At 34.3% G+C, this 6,608-nt stretch overlaps 1 long non-coding RNA gene across 1 annotated transcript in view; it reads right to left on the bottom strand.

The window, feature by feature from the left end:
* Nucleotides 1-753: 753 nt before the first annotated feature.
* Nucleotides 754-6,608, bottom strand: part of LOC132393695 (uncharacterized) — a 64,706-nt gene continuing 58,851 nt past the window's right edge. Inside the window, exons 2-3 of the long non-coding RNA XR_009512041.1 lie at nucleotides 3,212-3,279; nucleotides 754-823 (exon numbers count right to left, since the gene is read on the bottom strand). This is a non-coding gene — a long non-coding RNA (uncharacterized LOC132393695). The remainder of the gene's footprint in view (nucleotides 824-3,211; nucleotides 3,280-6,608) is intronic.

The raw sequence follows: 6,608 nt of genomic DNA, 5'->3' as shown, positions 1-6,608 counted from the left end.
ATTCAAAACAAATAAAACATTGCCCACGATGTAAGCAGAAAAGTTTTCTATCTTGTCCAGGCGTGGTTGGGCATGCCTAGGTAGGGTGCATGCTGCATAGCAGAACAGGTTTTAGAATAGCTGTCATTTTCTGTGAAGGAATTTGATATTTGAGACAGATGTTCCTCAGAATAACTGGTGTCAAGATTAAAGAAGGTATCTTTGCTGGTCCACAAATCAAACAAGTTATCAATGACAAGCAAATCGAATTACTTCTAGTGGGACAGGACAAAATCACATGGAAGGTATTCAAGGATGCTGTTGAAAATTTTCTTGGCAATGACAAAGCACCAAATTACATACATCTGATTGACAGCATGATTCAAGCATACAAACCATGAAGTACAACATGTCACTGAAGATAAATTTTCTACATTCCTATTTAGACCATTTTCCTGCAAATGTTGCCAAGATCAGTGACGAGCATGGTGAATAGTTTCACCAGAGCATTGTTGTCATTCAGAAATGGTAACATGGAAACTAGACCCAATTAAAGGTGGCTGATTATTGTTGGACACTTAAGTGAGATGCCTCAGGTACTGAGTACAATTGAAAATCATCAACAAAACATTTTTAGTTTAGTTAAACTTTTGCAAAAGAGTCAGCACCATTAAGCAATTAAATGTATTATTCAATATGTTAATTTCTTGTTTCTCAAAATTCCTTCATGATACAAGTAGTCTGAAATTGTATTTGTCTTCAGCTTCAAGTGGTCTATCAAAAACAAAAAGAATTCTGAGGAAACAATACTTTCAAACAAAATTGTCCAGTGTAATAAATGCCTCTGTAAAATAACCATAAAGAAAATTTATGTGAGTTATCATATTAGTAATTTCCACATTGTTATATTTTACAATTGAACTGTTTAATTAAATTACTATTGAACTTTACTTTCATAAAGTCTCAAATTCATAACCATATTACAGTAAAATAAAGAGACCAATATTTGAGATAAAACTAAACTGACATGTAAAAATATATTAAATATATTCTCTATTTTCCCTAGCAAAAGTTATAACTACCTTTCATAGATAAATTCAGCATGTTTCAAATTTAGATTAAATGCAACAAGGTAACTTCCAACATCCTATTTTAAACTGTATCCTTAGACACATTAACAAAGTATCAAATACTTCTTAATCACTGTATCCCCAACAGAGACCATGTTGGCTGCATATTACATTCTTGAGTTTCTCCTTTAAAAAAAAACACCCACATTATCTTAAGCTAATGCATAAAGCCAAGAATTTTGTTAGATTTATTAAAAAGTAGGTTTCCACTTATAGTTACATTAACAGGTACTGCATTGAATTGCTGCTGCGAAGTTAACAAATGTCACAACACCTGCCGGTGAAAATAAACCTGTTTCTGATTCTCATTTCTGATTCTGAAGTGATTGAACAATGAAAGTGTTACTGAACTATCTTTCAAGTTCAAAGTGCAAAGTATACTTATTATCAAATTTAGTACATGTTACCATGTGCTGAGATTCTTTCCCTGCAGGCATTTAGAGGGGAAAATAATACAAAAGAATTTTACAAGAAACTTTACATAAATAGTCAAAGACTGACAAACACCAATGTACAAAAGAAAACTAACTGTGCAAGTAAAAATAATATTGAGAACGTAAATTGTAGAGTCCTTATAAGTGAATCTGTAGGGAGGAGTGTTGTGTATTTAATGTTTCAGTAATATTTGAGTAATATTTTAAATATATTGCTTGATTAAGCATTTTTGTCCATTTAAATAATTCTTTATGGTTGTCTGTAGAAGTATGTGAATGGCATGCATCATCATGTTACCCTGTCTTAAGTGCAAAGTAAGAATGAAACTAAGAATACACATTGATTGAGTGAACTTGGCCCTTTCTCCTTGGATCGATGGAGGATGAGAGGTAAGCTGATAGAGGTGTATAAGATGAAGAGAAGCATTGATCATGTGGATAGTCAGAGGGGTTCTCCCAGGGCTGAAATGGCTAACACAAGAGGACACAGTTTTAAAGGTGATTGGAAGGAGGTTCAGAGGAGATGTCACGGGTAAGTTTTTTATGCAGAGAGTGGTAAGTGTGTGGAATGGGCTGCCGGCGATGGTGGTGGAGGCCGATACAATAGGGTCTTTCGAGAGACTCCTGGATAGGTACATGGAGCTTATAAAAATAGGGCATTGTGGGACAAAGAGCCTGTATTGTGCTGTAGGCTTTCTGTGTTCTATTTGCTTGGACTCCCTTTTTTTTTCAAATTAGTTTTATATTTTGAAGGTGCAACACGTAACTGTAGGTTCCTAAAACTGGGAAATATGTAATAAAATAAATGAAAACTAAGTAAAATAGCCTTCAATTCAAATAATAGGAAACCTATTCATAAAAAAAATCTCATCACCAGAAATCCTTAAAAAGTATTTAAAACATATGATGAACAAAAAATGAATGGAGGCAGACAAAACCTACTTCATAACAATTTAAATACCATTTTGTACATGTGTGCATTCCTGTGCCTAAGGAAATAAATATACAAACTCAATGTTGCATAAAATATGCACGAATGTTCAAAGCAAAATATCTGTTAATCCAACTAAAATTATATTTGCATGGGCATCCAAGATTAGGAGATGAAATTTCAATTTGAAAAACTCTGTCCACGAGGAAGCTGATGGAATGACTTTCAGGTTTTACATTTTTTGTTCTGTTGATACCTATTTCAACTAAATGGTTAATGCTTTATAACTTCAATTATTCTTTTGTGCCATCATTGAACTTTTAAAAAGTTTCATTTGGAGACTCTTTGCAGAAACTTTTTTTAGAGCCTCAAAATTAGTACTTTGATAAAAAGGTGAAAAAAATCAACAATTAGCTGCAGTGTATACAAAATACTCTTCCTTTTGTGATATCAGCTCATAATGAAAATTAAAATAAAGAACTTTTAATGAATACTTTCCCATACACAACTCATGAAAGTAATTATTAATTTAATTTATCATTTCAAAACAGCCAGTGTACGTCAATGCATGATGAATACTGTTGTCTAACAGCAATGCTGTCTTCTCTGTAGGTGCATTATCAAAAAATACAGTCTCTGAATATATTTATGATGAACGTTTTTCTCAGTTTTAAAATAATTGCTCTGATCAACAAATAGGGTTTGCATTTTAATAAGATACAGAATAAAATTGATACCTGATGTTTCCAAGTGGAGTACTGTATGCCTTAACCTTGAATGCTTCTTCCATCAAAAACACAAAAACCTGTGGAAATAGTACGTCAATTATTATTAAAAGCTAAGAATATTGTAGCTGAAAAGTAAAGCACCCCAAATATGTTTTTAAATAATCAAAATGAAAAATGATGTACAGTGTGGATTCTGATTAAATGGGACATGTCAGAAATAGTACATTTTGGCCCAATTAATTGGATGCCCCAATTAGCCAAAGTTTCATGGAAATTGTTAAAAAGTTATAAAAAAAAAGACAACCTACTGTTTAACTGAGTAACAAATTATGCACTTAAGTGAAATACAGAACAAATGAGAACATTACCAATACTATTACAGTAGTATAAAACTGCATACTGGTATCAATAGACATATTGATCCAGCATACGCTATCGTGTTCACTTGATCAATTGAATAAAGTCAGAATAGACATACAGAGCAGATAATAGACTGCCTTTGTATAATGCTTTCAACAACTGCTTTTTCTAAATCTTCACTTTAATTGTAACATTCAAGATTATTTTTGATACCTTCAAATTCTTCATAGTTTCTAATTGGTTTAATGAGTGAAATAGTTTAATTTTCACTTCCAGCTGTTTCTGGCATCTCAGTGCCTGAATAATTGAAACGGCAGTAAGTAAAACAATTCTGAATTGTCTTACTGCTAACTTCTCATCAACTATCAGTGAAGAAAATCACTGCCACTTTGAACACAAATGTAAGCAACAAATGCTATTTAAAAAACTGTTTGCTCTAAACACGCTGTAGTGTCTAATGGCCACACAACCGCACATGAATAACTCAAGTTAGAAACTGTTTCATAACTGTTTCCTGAACCTATTAAGTGGAATAGTGTCCCAAATAAATGAAGGCTATTTTCCCAGTTAGCTTTGGTTCTTTAAGGTTTGTCCTAAATTATGGCAATCTCATAATGACTTAGTAATTTATATTCATTTTAAAGACAAAAGTAATGCTGGTCTATTCCTTTTGAAATGTATCGGCTTGGCATGGATAATCCAGATTATCAGTCTTCTATCCTTACCAATTCTATTTGCAATTAAACGCAAAACTTCATAATTACTTAAACATAAACAGAAAATACAGGAAGTACTCATCAGATCAGGCACAAATATCAATTAACATTTCAAGTTAATAATGTTTCATTAGAACTGTGAAAAAGAAGGGAAACATCACGTTTTAAGTTACAGAAGAAGAAAAAGATGGAAAAGAGGGATAATGGTCTCATAAACAAGAGAAAATCTGCAGATGCTTGAAATCCAAGGCAACACACACAAAATGCTGAAGGAACTCAGCAGGCCAGGCAGTATCTATGGAGAAGAGTAAACAGTGGATGTTTCAGATGGAGAACCTTCTTCGGGACATGGCACAGTAATGGTTTGTTTGGAGGAGATGTAAGTGGGTGGGGATGAATGAATTTGGAGCTACCAGAAAAGGAAAGAGTATGAAAAACAATGAATACTGAAAATGTGAGGTACAAGAATGAAAAGTTCATTTTTCTTTTATTCAATGTTGAGACCTAAAGACTTTACTGTCAAAATAATAGATGTCGTTTCTTAAATTTATATTGACTTTCATTTGACTAATGCAGGACAAAGGACAGAGGAGTCGGAAGGGAGTTTGATCAAGAATTAAAGTACAGGGCAATTGGAAGTTTGGGGTTATTCCCACTGCCTGAGCACAGGTGTTCCACAAATTTGACACTCAATCTGCAGTTAGTGTACAAGAGGCCACATTATGAGCAGGGTATTAAGTCAGAATTGCCTGAAAATCTCTGTAACACCTGGAAGGAGTCCGTGGAGGAGATAAAAGTGATTTCCCTATAAAAGTGTTTCATCTTTTGCCCTTGCGTGTGGGAAGAGGTGTGGATGTTAGCAGAGATATAAAAACGGACAGTCCACTGAAGAGGAAATGGTCACTTTGGAATGCTGATAGCGGGGAGGTAGGTGCATCAGTTGTCCAACAACCGAAACACTTTTGGTGCTTGATGTTGCGGTGTTCACCGAGCTCGGCAATTAACTTGCAGACATTTCATCACTAGTCAAGGAGACATCCTCAGGTGACACTCCCAGAGAGAAACACCAACAACTGCGCACTGAGGGTATCACCTCGAATGGTGATTAAACATCTGCAAGCTAATTGCCAAACTCAGAGAACACCACAACATCAAATGCCTCAACCTGATTTACCAATATTCACCACCATCCTTTTCGAACACTCTCGTTAGCTGAGGCAGTGATCTACTTGAACTTTCGTAATTTAGTATCCTGAATTCAGAGTTCATGATGTGGCCTCTGCAATGGACAATACAAATGCACGTTGCTTTGCAGAAAACCTCCGATTGGACTACAAGAGCGACTCCAAGATTTCAGTTATCTCTCATCTCCCTATCCAATTTTTGTAATAATCCTTCCATTTTTGTTCTCCTACATTATTCAAATGAAACTCAGCGTAAGTTTTGATCATTATGGGCTTCAAAACTTGACATCAAATTGAACAATTTCATATAATCAGCCATTCCAATCTTAACGCTCATATTTTATCATTCTCTCTTCTTTTGGATTTCACTCATATTTTTCTGCTTCAAAGTAAATTTCAAAGTCAATATAAATTTATTATCAAAGCGTATGTACCTTGAGATTTACAGGAAAAAATATACAATAGAATTTTATGAACAGCTATATATAAACAAAGAATAACAAGCACCAGTGTGCAAAAGAAGGTGACCTAGACAAATAAAAATAATATTGAGAACATTAGTTGTAAAGAGTCTTTGGAAGTGAGTCAGTATTTAAACCTCTTGCAGATGCCCCTTTACCACCGTGTTCCAACTTGTATGTCATCCAATCTCTTCTGTCCTCCACACTATCACAGACATTATTTTCATTCTTCCTTTTTCTCCCCCAAATTTTTCTGTAACTTAAAATATGATTTATGTCTAAACTTACAAAGGTCAGAGGCCGCAAAGATTAGTTTTTGTTTCTCTCTCCAGAAATGACACTTGGCCTGCTGAGAATAGTCAGTATTTTATACTTTATTCCAGATTCTTAACATCAGAAGGATTTTATTCTATAATTCCTTACTGATTTTACAATACAGAATACTTCCAAGTTGCAGGATATTGTTAATTAACTTTAACTGGTGTTCTTGCTCAATTTCATCAGGCTCCTAGCTCAACTATTAACCAAGCAAAGACATACTTACATCCCAAAATGTAGTGCAGGCTTTACTTGCAGCCAGTGGCACAACAGGTGATTGACCAGATTCACCTGAGAGCTGGCATATAAGGGCCAGATGGCCTCCTTTTATTTCATAAAAACCGTTTAAAAAGATGTATATAGTCAC

Source organism: Hypanus sabinus, chromosome 5, assembly GCF_030144855.1.
Source record: "Hypanus sabinus isolate sHypSab1 chromosome 5, sHypSab1.hap1, whole genome shotgun sequence".
Lineage (NCBI taxonomy): Eukaryota > Metazoa > Chordata > Chondrichthyes > Myliobatiformes > Dasyatidae > Hypanus > Hypanus sabinus.
The sequence above is the reverse complement of the archived record's forward strand: the minus strand, read 5'-3'. Positions and strand labels throughout refer to the sequence as shown.